This window comes from Triturus cristatus, chromosome 8 (assembly GCF_964204655.1).
Source record: "Triturus cristatus chromosome 8, aTriCri1.1, whole genome shotgun sequence".
In the NCBI taxonomy this organism is placed as follows: Eukaryota; Metazoa; Chordata; class Amphibia; order Caudata; family Salamandridae; genus Triturus; species Triturus cristatus.
Window position 1 is genome coordinate 1559671028 of NC_140591.1, and position 19693 is coordinate 1559690720.

Below are 19693 nucleotides of genomic sequence, written 5' to 3' on the forward strand. Positions count from 1 at the left end.
AATCCAGTGTTTTCTGTGTGATCTGTTGAATTTAGACATCATTTAGGGCATGGATGGCATTGGATTGAGTTGGGGAAGTGTGTTTTTTGGGGTGGCCTTTGTGATGTTGTTGGGCCTGGCCATGTGGCTGGTGGCCATTTTGAGGCCTAGGCCTGCAAGCTTGCCTGGCCTTGTCTGCCAACAGGTCTGCTTTTTCATCCACTAGGATCAGAGCAGGTAGCCACAGCTTTATTGATCAAGTGTTTTCTATGTGATCTGTTGACTTTAGACATCATTTAGGGCATGGATGGCATTGGATTGAGTTGGTGAAGTGTGTTTTTTGGGGGTGGCCTTTGTGATGTTGTTGGGCCTGGCCATGTGGCTGGTGGCCATTTTGAAGCCTAGGCCTGCAAGCTTGCCTGGCCTTGTCTGCCAACAGGCCTGCTTTTTCATCCACTAGGATCAGAGCAGGTAGCCACAGCTTTATTAATCAAGTGTTTTCTGTGTGATCTGTTGAATTTAGACATCATTTAGGGCATGGATGGCATTGGATTGAGTTGGTGAAGTGTGTTTTTTGGGGGTGGCCTTTGTGATGTCGTTGGGCCTGGCCATGTGGCTGGTGGCCATTTTGAAGCCTAGGCCTGCAAGCTTGCCTGGCCTTGTCTGCAAACAGGCCTGCGTTTTCATCCACTAGGATCAGAGCAGCTAGCCACAGCTTTATAAATCAAGTGTTTTCTGTGTGATCTGTTGAATTTAGACATCATTTAGGGCATGGATGGCATTGGATTGAGTTGGGGAAGTGTGTTTTTTGGGGGTGGCCTTTGTGATGTTGTTGGGCCTGGCCATGTGGCTGGTGGCCATTTTGAGGCCTAGGCCTGCAAGCTTGCCTGGCCTTGTCTGCCAACAGGCCTGCTTTTTCATCCACTAGGATCAGAGCAGATAGCCACAGCTTTATTAATCAAGTGTTTTCTGTGTGATCTGCTGAATTTAGACATCATTTAGGGCATGGATGGCACTGGATTGAGTTGGGAAAGTGTGTCTTTTGGGGTGGCCTTTGTGATGTTGTTGGGCCTGGCCATGTGGCTGGTGGCCATTTTGAGGCCTAGGCCTGCAAGCTTGCCTGGCCCTGTCTGCCAACAGGCCTGCTTTTTTATCCACTAGGATCAGAGCAGGTAGCCACAGCTTTATTGATCAAGTGTTTTCTATGTGATCTGCTGAATTTAGACATCATTTTTAGGGCATGGATGGCATTGGATTGAGTTGGGGAAGTGTGTTTTTTGGGGTGGCCTTTGTGATGTTGTTGGGCCTGGCCATGTGGCTGGTGGCCATTTTGAGGCCTCGGCCTGCAAGCTTGCCTGGCCTTGTCTGCCAACAGGCCTGCTTTTTCATCCACTAGGATCAGAGCAGGTAGCCACAGCTTTATTAATCAAGTGTTTTCTGTGTGATCTGCTGAATTTAGACATCGGGTAGCCGGGTGATGCTGATGACACCTCCTACTCTGTCTTTTGTGAACCTAAAAGCAAATAAGACAGGAGAAGAACATCAGTGAAATGTTGCATTTGTTGTTGTGGTTCAGTTACTTAGTACTGTACTAGTGCAAACAAAAGATAGTCTAGCCATTTATGACTTTTTTTTTAACTAGAGCTATGCTATACTACTAGTACTGTGTACAGCCACACACTACACTCTCAGGAAGGACAGGAAAGTTAATAAGTAACATCAGAGTGGCACCGCAGTAAGAGCCATACTCAGAGAGTGGGTGAGACACCAAGGCGACCGGCGAGTACCTCAATGAGACAATCTGTGTCGTTAAGCCTTAGTGGGTTAATGAAAACAGCACCACTAAGGAAAGTAAGCCAGCCTACCATTGAGAGCATGTTTAGGTTGGAGGGGCAGTTCCAACGCAACCACCCAACGGCACGATTGTACAATGCGAAGCTGGCTAAAATGTTAGCGCTGGACCTTCTTCCTTTTTCATTTGTGGAAGGGGTGGGTTTCCTTGAATTTGTGTATACCATCTGCCCGAAATGGAAAGTTCCCAGCCGGTCCTAGTTCGCAAGAATTGCTGTTCCGGCACTACATCATGATGTGCTGGAATTGGTTGGACAAGCTTTGGAGAAGAGTGCTGTGCACAATATCCACCTGACAACAGACATGTGGAGCAGTTGCCAAGCCACAGATTACATGTGCATCACTGCACACTGGATCTCTTTTGTGGGGGTTAGAGATAAACTATCTGCACGAGGTGTTGTTGACACAGCTGCGATTTTTGAAGGTACTCGGAAACATGCAACTGTAGCCATGTTCGCCATGGAGAAATCTCATACGGCTGAAAACATTTTAGAAGAGTTTCGCACCAAGGTTTTGGAATGGCTGCGGCCCAGAGGGCTTGGTATTGGTTTTGTTGCCACAGACAATGGCAGTAATGTACTTAAGGCCATGGAATTTGGTTCCTATTTCAGGGTTCCGTGTTTGGCACACTGCATAAACATTATAGTGCAAGACTTTCTGAAAAAAGAACCCATAGTCAGCAATTTACTGGCCATCTGCCGAAGAATATGCATATAGCCATTCTTTTAAAGCTCGGAAGCAGCTGAGGATCATCCAACGTGAATTTAGGATGCCAGTCAAGGCACTCATCCAGGAGGTGGCAACACGTTGGAACTCAACGTATTACATGCTTGATCGTCTGTACGAACAGCACAGGTCCCTCTATGAATATGTCTGGCACAGAAGCAGTGATGCTAGTGTTAAAGGCATGACCCTTCAGAGGGAGCAATGGACCCTAATTAAATGCCTGACTGAGATGCTGTCTCCTTTTGAGGTCTTCACACGTGAAGTCAGCAAGGAGGACTGTACAATGGGATAGCTATCCCATTGTTGCAAATGCTAGAGCATGAGCTGAATAATGTGTCTGAATCCTACAAAGGTGTAGAGGACAGAAGGCAAGCCCATGACTTGGTGGAGAGCTTATCCAGGCGCTTATCTGAAAATGTAAGGATACAAAATAAAATTTTGTCACAAGAACATTACATTTGTGCCACAATTCTGGATCCACGTGCAAAATTAGTACTATTCCTTGCTTTTTCCGGCAATGATGTTGCCCGCTACAAAAGTTGTATAGCTGAAGCAGCCATTAAGTTTGAAAATGAAGGGCTGCTAATTAGAAGCCCGCCACATCAACCCACAACAAATACTGATACTGAAGCAGGCCATGCAGAATCAAGTGCAACTTCGTCGGCTGAGGGCAGTGCGGTTGGCTCACAATCACAACACTCACCATCACTATCGACTACAGAAACAAAAACTGGATCATTAGGCCGAGTACAATCATCATCATTACAGGATTGGTATGTAAAGATTGGCTATTGTAAGCACAGTGCTGATGCACAGAAAAAACTGCACAAAAGCTTACCATCAGCAACCCTGAACATTGAGCGGATGGTCCAGGCCTATCTGGACGACCCAACAGAGGTGTACGTTGATCAAAACCAATTGCAGTATTGGTATAGGAAAAGGTCTGAATGGCCACAGCTCAGCAGGCTGGCGATAAGCTATCTGGCTTGCCCTGTCGCAAGTGTCTCTTCCGAACGCGTTTTCAGTGCTGCTGGTTCCATTGTAACATTGAGAAGGACCAGTCTATCTCCAAAAAATGTGGAGAGGTTAACAATAATCAAAATGAATCAGCACTTCATACCACCGAATTACACAATGCATGAATCAACAGAGGAAGATGAGGACAGCGGCTCAGGTGACGGAAGTATTGTGTCAGATGATTACCTACTACTTGAAGAACCCCCAGAGTTTGAGGACGAGCTATACTTCCCTGACAATTAGGCTCGCACTTACTGTCTTCCTCCCTTTTTTCCCCCTTTGTTTATGTGTCTGTCGTTCCGGTTATAAACTTGTGAATCGCCACAAATCCATTATCACCGTCTTCTACTCTTCTAATTTAATATACAAGTTTCAGGTGTCTGCCATTTGACAGTACAGTCCTCTGAATCCAGCTCCTCCGCTCGATCATACTGAATCTCCTGCTCAATTCCATTTCCCTCATGAATGATGATTGGATGATGGTAACAACAAATTCAAACTTTCCTCGTCCTTCCAAAACAAGTGGACCATGAATCAGATGACTACTATAGCTATCCTCATTTCAGAGCCGAGAGAGACTGGCCATGAACTGAAAATAAGATGGAACAGGTAATGATTGATGCCATGCATTGGACGCAGAGTCGCAGACTGAATGATTTAGATTTTGTTGTGTTTGTTGCGCATGAATTTATGTAATTGTGCACTGCCACTAATCAACTTTCTACAGAACACACTCATTTTCCCCTTCGTGCAAATAAGAAATGTGTACTTCTCCTGCATCTTGGTGATACATTGCTTTTAATTCAATACAGGAAGGGGACTCACTCAATCGGCGCAATGCAAATGACTGTGACACAACAGCACCGTCCATGATGATGATGGCGAAATAGACGGCCCGTTAACAAGATGAGATGGAACAGGTAATGATTGATGCCATGCATTGGCAGCAGAATCGTAGACTGAGTGATGTAGATTTTGTTGTGTTTGTTGCGCATGAATTTATGTAATTGTGCACTGCCACTAATCAACTTTCTACAGAACACACTAATTTTCCCCTTCTTGCAAATAAGAAATGTGTACTTCTCCTGCATCTTGGTGATACATTGCTTTTAATTCAATACAGGAAGGGGACTCACTCAATCTGCGCAATGCAAATGACTGTGACACAACAGCACCGTCCATCATGATGATGGCAAAATAGACGGCCCGTTAACAAGATGAGATGGAACAGGTAATGATTGATGCCATGCATTGGCCGCAGAATCGTAGACTGAATGATGTAGATTTTGTTGTGTTTGTTGCGCATGAATTTATGTAATCGTGCACTGCCACTAATCAACTTTCTACAGAACACACTAATTTTCCCCTTCTTGCAAATAAGAAATGTGTACTTCTACTGCATCTTGGTGATACATTGCTTTTAATTCAATACAGGAAGGGGACTCACTCAATCTGCGCAATGCAAATGACTGTGACACAACAGCACCGTCCATGATGATGATGGCGAAATAGACGGCCCGTTAACAAGATGAGATGGAACAGGTAATGATTGATGCCATGCATTGGCCGCAGATTCGTAGACTGAATGATGTAGATTTTGTTGTGTTTGTTGCGCATGAATTTATGTAATTGTGCACTGCCACTAATCAACTTTCTACAGAACACACTAATTTTCCCCTTCTTGCAAATAAGAAATGTGTACTTCTCCTGCATCTTGGTGATACATTGCTTTTAATTCAATACAAGAAGGGGACTCACTCAATCTGCGCAATGCAAATGACTGTGACACAACAGCACCGTCCATCATGATGATGGCGAAAGAGATGGCCCGTTAACTTAAGATGAGAAGGAACAGGTAATGAATGATGACAATTAATGGCATGCATTGGACACCTGACTCTGAGCTATTGGTCTTTGTGTTTGCATTGTTTGTTGTGCACAAAGTGATGACAAAGTGTACTAGTAGTAATCTACCTTTCTGTACACAATAAAGAATGACTCAAGTCAGTAATATTTATATTTCTACTCTTGTTGTGTCATAAAAATTATACTTATACTGCAGGCCGATCTTCAGTCAGTCAGTAAAAGTATCAGAGATGATGATGAAGTCAGGAGGATGTTTCAGGAGTGGCATAAAACGGAAAAGCCGAAAGGTAAACACGTCAACAACAACCACAGCAGACCCAAATGTCTGCTTAGAAGTTGAATAGAGTGTAGCGGTGGGATGACTGCAGTGCATTGATTTTACTAACTTAAACTGTAAAATGCTATGTTTGGAATGGATAATGTGCTTTGCGTTTGTCCAACTCTTTGAGAGAAAAAAAAGGACTCTAAAGTGTTAACGAAGGATGTGCTAATGCTAAGCACTGTGGCCCTGCTCTCTCCTGTTACTGTAGAAGGTCAATGCTGGAAAAAAACTAGAGTAGAGATGATGCATATGCATACATGCCACCTTGGAAAGTGTTCTTGTTGCACTACACCATCACTTGTGCATTTGTTTTCACTTTCTTTCTCAATATACCCTTTGCTTTTCCATCTAAAATTACAGGCCGGGCCTTGCCCACAACTTTGTAAAACATTACAATGCATATTAATTACCTTACCAATCAATCACCTTTTTTTTTTTCCAGCCGGGCAGTGGCGAGTGGCGAGGCGACACACCCAAGATTGATGGACGAGACGAGAGGAGCAAGAGGACTGCCGAGATGCAAAAATCCAGTCCACATTTTTGACCAGGATAAGACAGTAACAGTATCCACTTTTAACTTCTTTTAAATAATTTGATTAATATCTTGTATACAATCTTTACAACAGTGTGTTCTTGGAGTTTTTCTTATCAATCATCATTATGTTTGCTCTGTGTTTAAGATTCTTCCCCACCAATATTAAAAATTTCTATTTGCTATCTGTTAAAGTATTAAGGCCGGAACAACAGAACAAGAACTAGAAGTGTATGTAATCCGGGTATCTCATCATCATGCATGCATTGCCTTTTTCTCCCTTAACATATGGATATGGTAGTCTTCAATGATTGTCGTTTGTTTGTCTATGAATGAATACTGTTTTTCTATGTCAAACCTTTCCCAAAAAACCCCTTCCCATCCATTCAACAAACCCTAACCCTCTTCCCCCGGGCTGTGTGACTTATTGCCGAGGTGTAACTAAATTAAATGTACACCAATACTTAATCACACAGTTGCTGGGGCGGATGTGGTGAAAGCAACACTACTTCAATTTCAAGGCAGAGCAATGATCTTCTTCTGCTTGGCCACCCATGAGTAGGATATTTCAGAGGTTATTTTATTTAACAAAGGAACATATACCTCTGCATGAATTGCCGGCATTGATTGGATTTGTTTGTTGTCATTCCTCATATACAGCAATAACTGTTAGACTGTAGGCATAGTCAAGTGACTCGACACAACTATAGTTTGTAACTCTGTCTAGTAGGCTATCCTCCTAACCACCATTCAGTTTTTTTGTCAAATATTTGAGCATATTATTGTTGCTCGGTAAGTTCTGTACTGTACTTCATTCAACTACTCCTCTAACAGTCTCTCAAAGGCGATTGACTGTCTCCTTTTCTTTTTTTGGAAATGCTGCCGCCCTGCCAGTGTCTACTACTACTACTATACTACCACCACCACCACCACCACCCCAATCATGGCATGTATGAAAAAGGAAACCATCTTCACCATGCAGCCAGTGCTGTGCCACAGTTGGACATAAACATCAAGCACCGGTAAGAGAGAAGTTTGGGGGAGGCAGAATTAATAATGGACATGTTGTCAATGATTTCATTTTCACACACCACTCCAAAGAATGCATAGACTAGAGGACAGACTGAAAGTACTAGAAGGACCAGTCAATGAGTGAGGTGTGTCGCATCTATCTGTTTGTGTCTTATACAGTCAGCAAATTATTGAAATCAAACACAGGCTATGGGCGGCCATGCACCAGCAAGGAAACAGTGTGATGTAAAACAGTTACCCCACCTACAAAACATCAACAACATTGCATGTAACATAGAAAAATATATTTAATTTACCCTAACAAAAATAAACTAAACCCACAAAAGCTGACCCACCCCCCTCCCTAACCCCAACCACTGTCCATAGTAGAAAAAAGTCTGTAACGCCCAAACGAGTTAAGAACAAGAATTAAAAAAGGGGCAGTGACAGGGACTAACTGGTGGGGCGGGACTGGAGGAGGACACGCATCTGGCGCATCTCGTCCTCTAAACGGGCGACGCGGCGTCTAAGGCCGCGGCAGTTGCAGCCACAGTGGGGGGGCACCGGAGATGGCACGGTGGCGGCGGGCAGCCGCCAGACGGTGGCGCCGTACCGCTGGAGGGCGGTGGCTGGGGCCCGGGGCACTGGAGGAGGCTTGAACAATTGCTGCCGCAGTCTCCTCCTCCTCCTCGGCTAGGACCACCAGCCGCCGGTATTCCAGCTGGATTGCCTCCAGCTTCCTGCGCCGTGCCTTGGCGGCCAACTCCTTCCGGTTGAGTTTCGGAGTAGCTGTGTATCAAAAAAAACAAGACAATTGTAAAATATAGTCTTAATAAAACAGTAGGACAAGGTAATTATTTATACACATAGTGGCATGGTAGAGTAGCACTATAAAATAAAGCACAGTAGTACATAACATTTTAAATGTCGCCCGTCCTTCTTCCTTCCACCTGTCTTACACTTTTTAGTTGAACAGTGCACCAGGTACTCTTCTCCATAAAACTTTCAAAGCAGAGTTGAAATCAGATAGATGAGGCCATTGGTTACTCAATACTCCGGCTCCTAGTCCTATACCAATTAAAGGGAATTCTAGTCTTCTAGTTCACTCTTCAAACGTCCCCAACTACTCATACTTACTTACGACATCGGATCCGACTGCTAAAAATGGTGGGGGTCCCGTGGGGACAATTAATTAGGATGATGCGCCCGGCACAGTGGCGGGCGCATCCTGTTTTTTTTTTTTACATTCTGGTTGGCTTTGCTGAAAGCAATGCTAAAATGTTGTGCTGCTTTTCCAAGCACAACATGACGGGCCCCGCACGGAGCCTGTCACGTTTTGCTTTGAAAGGCGGGGGAGTACCATAGCATAGGTAGGTAGCCTCCATTGGGGCCCCCAAGCATACTCTGCAATGTCTGCATGCCTTTCCGTGGCGGACGGCAATGCCGCCACGCAAAGGCATTCCAAAATGCAGATTATATGGCTGACGGTGTGGTCAGAGAGACACCACCGCCATATTGAACCCTTTTCCGCCTGGTCGACATGTTGGGGGTCTGAATATTTTCTACAGGGATGGCGGGAGGTTTGCCCCTGCGGTGTCGGCAGTGAATTCCAGCCGGCCTGGCGGGGGCAATACGCCCACCATCCTAATGGGGCCCTAAGTCACAACTGTACAGTATACATATACATACAGTACACCCTTGCAGTGAGTGTGCTGTCAAGTTCAACAATAGTTAAGGATTATGAATCTAACTTACCACCGCCTGCCACTGGTGCTGCCACTCCCCCTACCGCTCCATCGTTGGTATCGGCAGCAACTGCCGCATCCTCTCCCTCCGCATCGCCTTGTTCACTGGCCCCGGCACTGGTGGTCGGTAGTGCGCCTAGAAAACATTACACATTTATTAGGCGTCATATACACCTCCCCCCATTGATCAGTTGCAAGGTTGAAAAATGAGTTAATACTAACATACATCACTAGTAGAAATCAGGTAGTAGTAGAGTAGACACTAATAGTTATATATGATCATTGTAGCCTTTGCTTAATTAGCCCTAGCCATGCTACCATTTTACCTTTGTGGCTTTTATTTTTGCACATGTGACATTACCTTTACCTTGCAGCTTCTTAAGACACCTTTGAGCCCACATGACCTGCCTCACACTGCTACTGTCTAGTCTACGCGCTGCATACAAGCGGTCCACAAACATTAACAAGCCACTTTTTTAGGAAGTACTGGTGTACTACTGTTACTGTTTGTCCATATTGCTTATCCATAGATGCTACACTTTTTGGCACGGCTGAGAAATGCTTGCAAGTTGCAATATACTAACGCACACCATTTCTTGTTTCGCATTACAGACGCAAGATTCCCTTCTACGAACCAGAGCTTCTGAATTATGCAACAACTACCAGTACTAGGTTCTTCTAAGGTGAGGGGTTCCTTCACTCACATCTTCTTTTATAAATTTATATAAACTAAATTGCTATGGGATGGTGGTGCTGCCTTCCACCACTGTTCAGTTATCATGTTTAATTCCCAACTGTATAAGTGTAACAACAATGTATATTGTTTTAATGTTATTGATTTTCCGGTTGGTGCTGCTAAGAAAACAGTGTACAGACCTTCTCAAATTGAAATAAACATTTTGAACTTACATAGACTTGGTGGTATTTTGGTGTGGACTAACTTACACGAGTGAGCAAATTAAAGTAAGGGTGTGCATGTGAATTGCTTCCACGACTGAGAGGTTGGGTGTGTTATGTTCTGGGTTGTCTACTTGTTGGGTATCTTGGGGGGAGGGTTCCGAGACCTAATAGTTATGACAAGACAGTACTATAGTCAAGCAGTGGAATTGTGGTGGGTGCGGAATTTCTGATTGAGGTGTGCAAGGAAGGTCCAACCTACCATCACCAACATCCTATTTTCTGGTGCAAATGTATGTGCAAGATCCCTACAACAGTAGTATGTCCTATAGGGTATCATATCAAAATAGTAATAAATTTGGTAGGGCTGTTGTTGCTGTGAATTTTCAAAGATCAATAAGAGTAAAAGTAGTACAAGACGACGACCCAACGGATTGGACTCAATGGCTCGAGCTACTGGTGAATATGAGTTTTATATTACAACCTTTCACAAAGAGTGGCACTGGCCAACTGGGCAAGACTAGCTACTACAGTACAGACAGACTGATAGTATGTAGTAGTAGTAGTACTCAGAGTCATCATAGCGGAGGCAGGGATAAGATTTTTGAAACCGTACAGATCGAAGGATAATTGGTGGTAAAAAAATAGCATTTGGAAACCAACAATAGTTCAGGAAAAATATGGGGCAGTAAAAGTTATGGAATAAGAAATATTATTAAAAACAAGAAGACTTACTGGGGCCAGCAGAGGAGCCCTCAGCGGTGTCCTCCTGGTGGTGTTGTTCCTGTCCCGCCAACTGCCCAGTCCCTGTCGGTCTGCCCCTGGGTGCTGATGAACAGGAAAGATATAAGAAAGAGACAAACATTGATGGATGGTGTCAAACAAATACAATATTTTTCAACAACGGTCAAAAAACACTTATGTAAACAACAATTGCAATAACTACATTGACCGATCTCATGTGGTCAACATGTAATATCGGGGGATTCGCAGTTCGACTACTTAAATTACTATTTATCAACAGTAATCCAGACTTCCATTCTGATTCCAGAAAACTAAGTTACAACTAAGCCTAAGTACAACGTACCACCCAACCTAGCCCACCTATTCCAGGCATGCCAATTGTACATTAAGTATGCATTCCCACTGTATTCCTCAACAATGCGTATGGTCAAATCATGGAGGACACATGAACATGACTACATTTTTTGTATACACCAAATTTTGGTTTGATTGATGCTGATCTGCTACTGCTAAGTAACTGCTAAGCCGACCACCACTCATTGAACAAACTAGAAAAGGTTCTAAAGACTACCGTACTAGCAGCACGTCACGTAACTGAGTGAGGGGGCATCACGCATACCACTAACAAATTAGAAGCTCATACAAAGTAGTGTACCTAAACATCAATCCGCCCCTATCTATTAGTGACGGGAAAAGTAAGGAGTGGACTAGAGTCACTGTAGCATTCCATAACTTAATTTCTCTAAAATAAACTCGTAAAGAATCACGCTAAGCAAGCGCAAACGCAAAGCTGCAAACAAGTAAGATTAGTAGTAGCGCAGAAGAGCACCATAATCACAGAAGACTTTTAAACGTTATTAACCTGGAATGTATTGATTTGTAAGCAGCAACATTCTAGCTGGTTGGAAGGAAAAAAAATATTCGCAATATATAACACAGAGCAGAAGAACAGACACAAAGTTGTAGTAATTAAACATGTACTCACCAAGCCCCGGGACCTCCACTTCTAGCAGGTCCAGCAGGTCCTGCTCACGGCCCAGGATGTCGGACCACCGGTGCGCCAGCTGTGCCTGGGTGCGCCGGACCCCAGAGATGCGCGACACTGCCCGGCGCACCTTCCCCCACCGCTGCCGACGCTCCTGGAGGCCGTATCCGGACCCAGGCCTTCCACCTGCTGCCAGGGTTGAGAGGAGGTGGCGCTGCACAAAGAAAATGAGTGCAGCCAACTCCTCCTCCCCAAATAATGCCCGTGCCTGCACCCCTTGTGGGCGCCGCCTTTCGCAAGGAAGACTGTCGCGGCTCTGGCTGCGCCGGCGAACAGCCCTACCCTTGGACATGGTTCTGGGGACGGGGCGGGAAAGAAAAGGTAAAATAAATAAAGGAGTAAAGGAAATAAATCGCAGGCAATAGAAAGAGAAAAAGTAGCTAAAAAACTAAAAAAAAGTAGACAAAAACCAAAAATATAGAAGCAGGAAAATAGTTAGACAAATAATAGGTAATAAAGATCCAAAAAAAGTGGCTATAAACAAAGGATTGAAAGGATTTTGGGAGGATTGAAAATCAGGCCCCAGAACCATGCAATAGAGTGAAAAACAAGATGGCCGCGCCCATTGCGACCACGTGCGCAAGTTCGCGCAATATTTTCTCCCCGAGCAAGCAAAAAGCAAAGCGATCAAGTAAAAGCGGTCGCGAACAGGAAATTTCGACCGCGAACGGGCGCGAACATGCATTGTGCGACCCGGAACAGGAAGTAAGCATCGCGAGAGGGCGGGACAAGTGAAAACAAGATGGCCGTGCCCTTGAGTAACCGCTTGGGTAAGTTGGCGACCCGCGATCACGCAAAAAATACCGTGAACAGGCGGGAAAAAAACTTCTGCGTCTTCGCGATATTTCCGGCGTGTTTGCGGAGATTTTTAGCATTTTCGCGATAATTTGCGAAAGTTAATTTCGCAAATTCCGCCCACCCCTAGATATCGGATAGTGGTGCTGGGAGGGGTTGGAGTCAGAGGGCGCACCTTGCAGAGGGGTCTGGACTGCATGATAACACCCAACTGGCACGCATCATAGATGCGTACCAGGATAGCACCGGAGGATTTGGCCAGGTAGTGGGGATCCTCAAGGATATACCACAGGAGCAGGATGCCCACCATGCCCGCATGGAGACACAGTGGGATGCACTTACTGCGGCGCATCGGGACATACTCTAATGCCTCCGCCAGATCAGCACAAACATGTCCACACCTCCCTGTGTGGCCACAAAATCTGTTGCCACACCATCTGCCAGTGCCACAGGAAGAGAGGAGGTCTCTGGCGGAGAGTCCCCTGCACCACAGAGGCCTGCATCTGAGGCTCCGCCCCCCAGGAAGGAGAGGGGTCGTCCGAAGAAGGACATGTGAGAGGCAGATGTCCCTGCACATCCCCCAGGGCCTCTAAACCTGTTCTGGACAATGTTATTTGTGCACAACCCGATCACCTTGTCCGATCGGAAACAACTCGCCCACATGACATGGAGGGTTCATGTTGGTCGAATGTAGCAGATGACTGTGGACTTTACTCTGGACATTTCATCTACCAACACTTCCAACTATAGTGTGAACTGTGGATTCAAAACCCAATGTACAGCACCCACCATCCTGTGCACTTTCCTCACACATGTTCGGAAATAAACTCACCAGAACACCATAATTGCCTCTGTTGTGATTCTAACTTGTCATGTGACATGGAGATGTTGATTAGGCCTGGGCAGCAAATTCCGTTCCGCTCGCGGAATTTGCGGAATTTCGGTAATTTCGCGTTCCGCGGAGAACGCGAAATTGCCCAAAATTCTGCTTTCCGCGACTTCGCAAAATTTTCTCTTGTTCGCTTTCTCAAAAATGCGTGTTCGCAAGATATTTCTCCACGAGCACGCAAACAGCAACTGTGAACGGGAAAAAAGCATCGCGAACAAGCAATTCTGCGTGTTCGCGGAATTTCTGCCTGCTCGCGGAGATTTTTTACCGTTTCGCGGAGATTTGCGTAACGCGATTACGCAAATTCCGCCCACCCCTAATGTTGATCTGCTAAACAACACAGTGCATGCCAAATACTAAAACAATGTGACCACCTTTATGTGAGTCATGGTGATGTGACACATTTGAGGGAGACACATCACTATGGCACCACAACACATACTCACCATGGCCATGTTACTCATCCCACACAATGATGTTGACCTGAAACACATTGGCATGCACAGACACAACACCAACTCCAGTCAGTGGTAACAAGTCCACAGGTGAGGTAAGCAGATGTCAGTCAGATGTGGAAAGACAGACAACGCACATAAAGCGTAGCACAGGTTCATTACATATCATCAACATGTTTATTCCACAATACTTGCAAGGTAATTCTACGTGACAGTGGACACACGGTAGCAAAGTGTCAGAGAATTGAAGTCCAGGGATGTGTGGTACATCATTTGATGGGAATTGACAACTTCCACACTGGTGTTGGATTCTGGGTGTTGGGGGTCAGTGTTGACCAAACAACAGGCAAAGTACCCTGGGAAGGACAGACACAAGACACAGTCAAAAGCACAGCAGAACAGAAGGGAAATGCAATACACATGCACAAAACTTTTCAAATGAAACCTACACAGAAAAAAGGTAGCAGTTCGACACTATTGTGGAGTACAGACCACCTGAAAGGACACATCACTGCACGCATACAGTCAAGTAGCACACAGACACACTCAAACAGGAACAGAGCAGCCTCAACACATCTCAGGCCAACTCAATACATTGACATTACAACCCTGTGAACTCACATTCAGGTGAAGAAGTTGATGAGCTGTGTGCGGACGTCACCCTCATCATCATCATCACTGGCATCGTGGCCCAGGCCTGGATCCTCCACAGGTGGCGGAGGAAGGTCAGAGTCATCCAGGATGAGAGGTAACTTCTTCCACACTGCCAGGTTGTGTAGCATGCAGCACTTAAGGATAATTTTGCACACCTTTGCAGGGTCATATGGGAGGGCCCCTCTGGTCTTGTCCAGGCAGTGGAAGCGGCTCTTCAGGAGACCAAAGGTCCGCTCAATCACCCCCCTGCTCCGACCATGTGCCTCATTGTAGCGCAGCTCGGCTGGTGTCACAGTGTTGCGGAAGGGCATCAGCAACCACAGCATGTTGGGGTATCCGGAGTCACCTACATACAAACAATTGAACAATTAGCTGAGTTCTGAAAGAGGGTGGAATACAACTTTGCCAAACACACACAATAGTTAACATTCAATACACACCAACAAGCCAGACACGCTGGTCTGGCATCTGTGACATCAGCGTTGCAATACGACTACTTCGCACGATGTAGGCATCGTGTGCAGAACCGGGGAAATGTGCAGACACATGTGTGATACACATGTCTGCAAGACATACCACCAGAGCATTGATGGAGTGGTAGTGCTTCGTGTTCCTGTATACCTACTCATGTGCCCGAGGTGGTACCAGGGCCACATGTGTACCATCAATAGATCCAATGACGTTCACCATCCTCCCCATTGTATAAAAAGCATCCTTAATGTCAGTGAGTTGACCTGGGCTCGGAAACTTGATGTACAGGTCAAGGAAATTCAATATCCCCTCCAAGACATTGCGTAGCACATGACTGAACATTGTTTGCGACATACCACCAACAGTAGCCACAGTGTACTGGAAGGTACCAGTAGCAAAGAACTGCAGGGCTGCCATCACCTTCACCTCTGGGGTCAGTGCTGTAGGGTATGTCCAGCCATGTAGCAGATGTTGCGCCAACTGCTCCACAAACTCCTCAACCACTGGCCTGGTGAAGCGGTACCGTCTGATGCAGTCGCGTTCCTGCATGGTCGCAAGGTCTGGGAATGGTCTATGCACAGCTGGTGCCCTGCAGTACAGAGATGCACAAAGGAAGATTGTCAATTCATCCACCCATGTGGCCATGACCAAGCAAAACATCACATGATACATCATGATAATACACAATGAACTGAGGTGTGTGCTGTTGGGCATGGACACATATGTCACTTACATGGACATCACCTCACATCTCAAGTCCACATGTCCACATAAGTCCCATGTAGTGCAAATCATTGGGCTGTGTCACCCTACCTATGTAAAGCTGTGACGTTACAAACACACACCACAGTGACAAGTGAGGCCTAATGTCTCCCAGGCATCACAGATCTCTGCCATGCAGGTCCCTGTATTGCCACATCGACACTGGCATGACATGGCGTATCACATACATGCCATAAGGCAAGCGCGAGTACCACAAGGTAGTGGCCACTGTTTTCTCTGCATGCCCTACATGGACGTCTCTCAGACACACACACAACAGCAAGGTTACTACACATACCATATGGATGTGGAGACTGTCTCCCATTGGGCACATTTGATCAGCCACATCTGAGACACAACATGCACATAAACTGTGGGTGTACATCAGAATTGTGGCTACAGGTCTCACTGTGACGTACATGCGATCACCCCCAGGACTCAGGGTATATGTGACATGTCTGAAACATATCCAACCTTCAACGGTGTCCATGACTCATGCCCATAACTGTACAGTTGCACATAACAGTGGTAATGTGCACAACACACAAATGATTCTGCCCCCATGAACATGTGCACAGCCTGGGAGTGGCTGATCAAAAATGCCACCCTACAAACAAAATGTTGCCCCCCCAACACACAGGGAATGCAGCCTTACATGCCATGGGACACTGTGTGGCCAATGTTGTAATGTGGTAGGTGTGCACATGTGTCCCTGGCAAGTAATTGTGTGTTGAAGCAGTCAGATAGTCACACCAATGAGGTCAGATGTGGGTGAGAATGCGTACGCACTGCACGGTTCATGACCGAGTCGTGCGTACGCTTTGCAATTGAGTGCAATGAGGTCCGACGCGGGTGACATTGCGTACACATTGCAAGGTTCATGACCGAGCCATGCGTACGCTTTGCCATTGACTGCAATGGGGTCTGATGCGGGTGACTATCATGCATGCGCGTCGGGCAGGCATGGTCCGAGACAGGCGTACGCCTTGGCCATTGAATCATATGGAGACTGGTGCATGTGTATTTTCAAAATACGCGTTGTACAGTCAGTTGACCAAGCAGGGCGCACCCTTTGGCTCTGGACTATCATGGAGACGGATGCAGATTAAAAACTTGTACGAGTTGTGCACTGGAAATTCAGTTGGATGCCTACAACAATGTTGCAATTGCTAGGGTTTCATGAAGGTGAAGATTTGAACGATGCAGAAGATGTGTACGAGTAGTACATTTCCATGGATTGGCCAGATTCATAGAATACAACTGTGCTTGACCTATCACTGGGGACACATGGCACAGAGTCTGCCTCTGCAGCACAAATATAAGGCTGGCTGTCCCCCAGGGTGCTCACTTGCCTGCACTACATGCTACTGGACCACATCCCTGCTACCACTGCTGCTGTCTCTGCATCCTCTGGCTCCTGCTATGGCACGTACTCTGGAGAGGGCCCCAGCCTTCACTGAGGAGGAGAACCAGGCCCTGCTGGACAGGCTCCTTCCACAGTACAGCAAGCTGTATGGGAAACCAGGGGAGCAGGTGAGTGTGCAGTCCACTGCCTTCCTAATTATGCATGTTGTCTGACTAGCAGTACTAGCAGTGTGTATACCAGTGGCAAGCATACTCACTGAGTGCTTTCATCCCCCAAAGTGTGTAGGTACATGTAATGAACAGGTGATCTGCAGCTAAAGTGCATTTGTGCAACCTTAAACTTCCCAGGCATTGTTAACATGTCAGACATGCAGGGCATTTGTCCTTTTCCATGGGTGCACTACCTGTGTCACTCATCTCCCTTTTTGATGATGACATGTATATCCAAATGTGTGCAGCACAAATAGGCGGCTTGTGTGTTAATGGACTTTTAACTTTGTCATCCTCACAGGTTGATGTCCACCAGAAGCAGGAGATATGGCTGACCATCACCTGGGCAGTCCGTTCGGTGGGGGTCTACAAGTGCCGGATCTGCAACTGCCAGAAGAGGTGGCAGGACCTTCGGTTCTAGACCCGGAGGATTGCAAGGGTCCAGCTGAAGCTGTTGCCTCCTCACAGGAGGGGCGGACACAGGACCCTGACCCCCCCACATGCTCCGGATACTGGCGGTGGTCTTCCCGGACCTGGATAGGCAGCTGAAGGCCAGACAGCAGCAAGGAGGGGGTAAGTCCATGCCTAATCTGTGTACTATGTCTGACGTACTAATTGCAGTCTTTTGGCCTGGTTACACTTCCACATTACATAGGTCTTGTAGTCCAATACTCATGTCCCTCAATTGTGTGATGCACCCTCCTCATCTGATACACAGATGTGGCCCCTACAGTCTGTTGCTTTTGTCACTAGGGCACTGTCTCCCTGCAGTCAGCTATGCTTCAGCTTCCGGACAGCATCTGTTCCCGTAACTCTGTTGTGTGTTTCATGGGTGGGTCAGTTGTTTACCCAATGCCTGAGATCTTACATGTGATCTGTGTGTGCCCTTGATATGTGTTCCAATTGCTGGTCTGACTCACCACATGTGGCTGGGGTATTTCAAACAAAGTCATGCAGCAGGGGACTCCAATTTGTGCGCCTCAGGAGTATGTATATCAAGTGTGTCACACTTGCTTAGCCACCGGACTACTCTATAGGGATAAAAACTGTTTCACGTAGACCTGGGCAGTCATCCCTACTCAAGGGCATTTAGAAACACTCTGTAATCCCACTCCTGTGTATCCATTTACAGGTTGTGGTTAGTGACATGTGCCTTCAGGTGTCTGCCTCTGTGTTATTGTGGTGTGGCTTCCTGTTACGTACAACTGGGGTGTTCATGAGTTTGAGGGTCAGCATGACATCTGAGATGTGACTATGGGAGACCTGTGTGGCATATAGGTGTGTGATCATTTGACAGTGCACAATGGTGTGTGCAACTGTGCACTCCAGGCAGCTGGGTTACATGCACAGCAGACTGTGATGTGCTAATGTACAGGGAGTGGTGTTCGCAGAGACTCTTATGTCTGTTTTGTATGATGTGGGGCCTTCTGGGTCCAGGATATGTTGTTTGCAGGGGATGGGCAAGTGCACTTGTCAGCTGCAGAGTTTGCTTTACCCCTGAGCTATGATTGTGACACAGTGCATACTGTTGTTGTCTGGATGCCATGACCCTGTGACAGGAGACAGAGTTGACTGACATTCCAGGCATGCCAGTACCATGGCATTTGACTTGCTATGCGTGATCCTGCATTGTTTTCAAGTGTGCTCCATGCACCCCATTGTGGCATTGACTATCAGGAGATGAGAACATCATAGTGTGTGTTGCTGGCATGCATCACAAGAATGTGAAAAGAGACTCTGGCCATCCCTTCGTCCTGACACCTGTACTTCCTGAGTGGCAAGAGATGTGATGGGTGTATAGTGACATACTCCTACATGTTCACTTGCATGTTCAAAAAATGTGTAGGTGGTGCATGTTGGCACATTGGGGTATTAGCATCAAACATGCAACAGACATATGGGTGCAAGTCCAGGAGGGGTATGAGTGCCATGGTTGATGGTGAAACTGACAATTGGCTTATTCTAAACGGTGTGAGCACTATGAGCAGTTTTCAGCTGATGGTGCCAGGGCTTGCCCTGTGATGTGATGTACTCACTGTGGTGTGTGCAGTCAGTGCAGGTGACTGATGTTGTTCTCTTTGTCTCCTAATTCTATCCATATACATCCACGGCCACAGGAAGGGACAGCTCCATGGACCAGGAGGAGACACAGAGCCTGACTGGGACAGAAGGCGAAGAGTCGGAGGGACCCAGTGGCACAGAGGGCGAGTGCAGCCACACCGAGGAGTCCTCAGCACAATCCACTCCAGCTGAGGGCCACAGCAGCTCGGAGGATGAATCCCTTGTGGAGGCGGGTGTCAGCAGCCACCAAAGGCCAGCTAGGGAGCCTTTCCACGCCCCTGCCCCAGCACTACCAT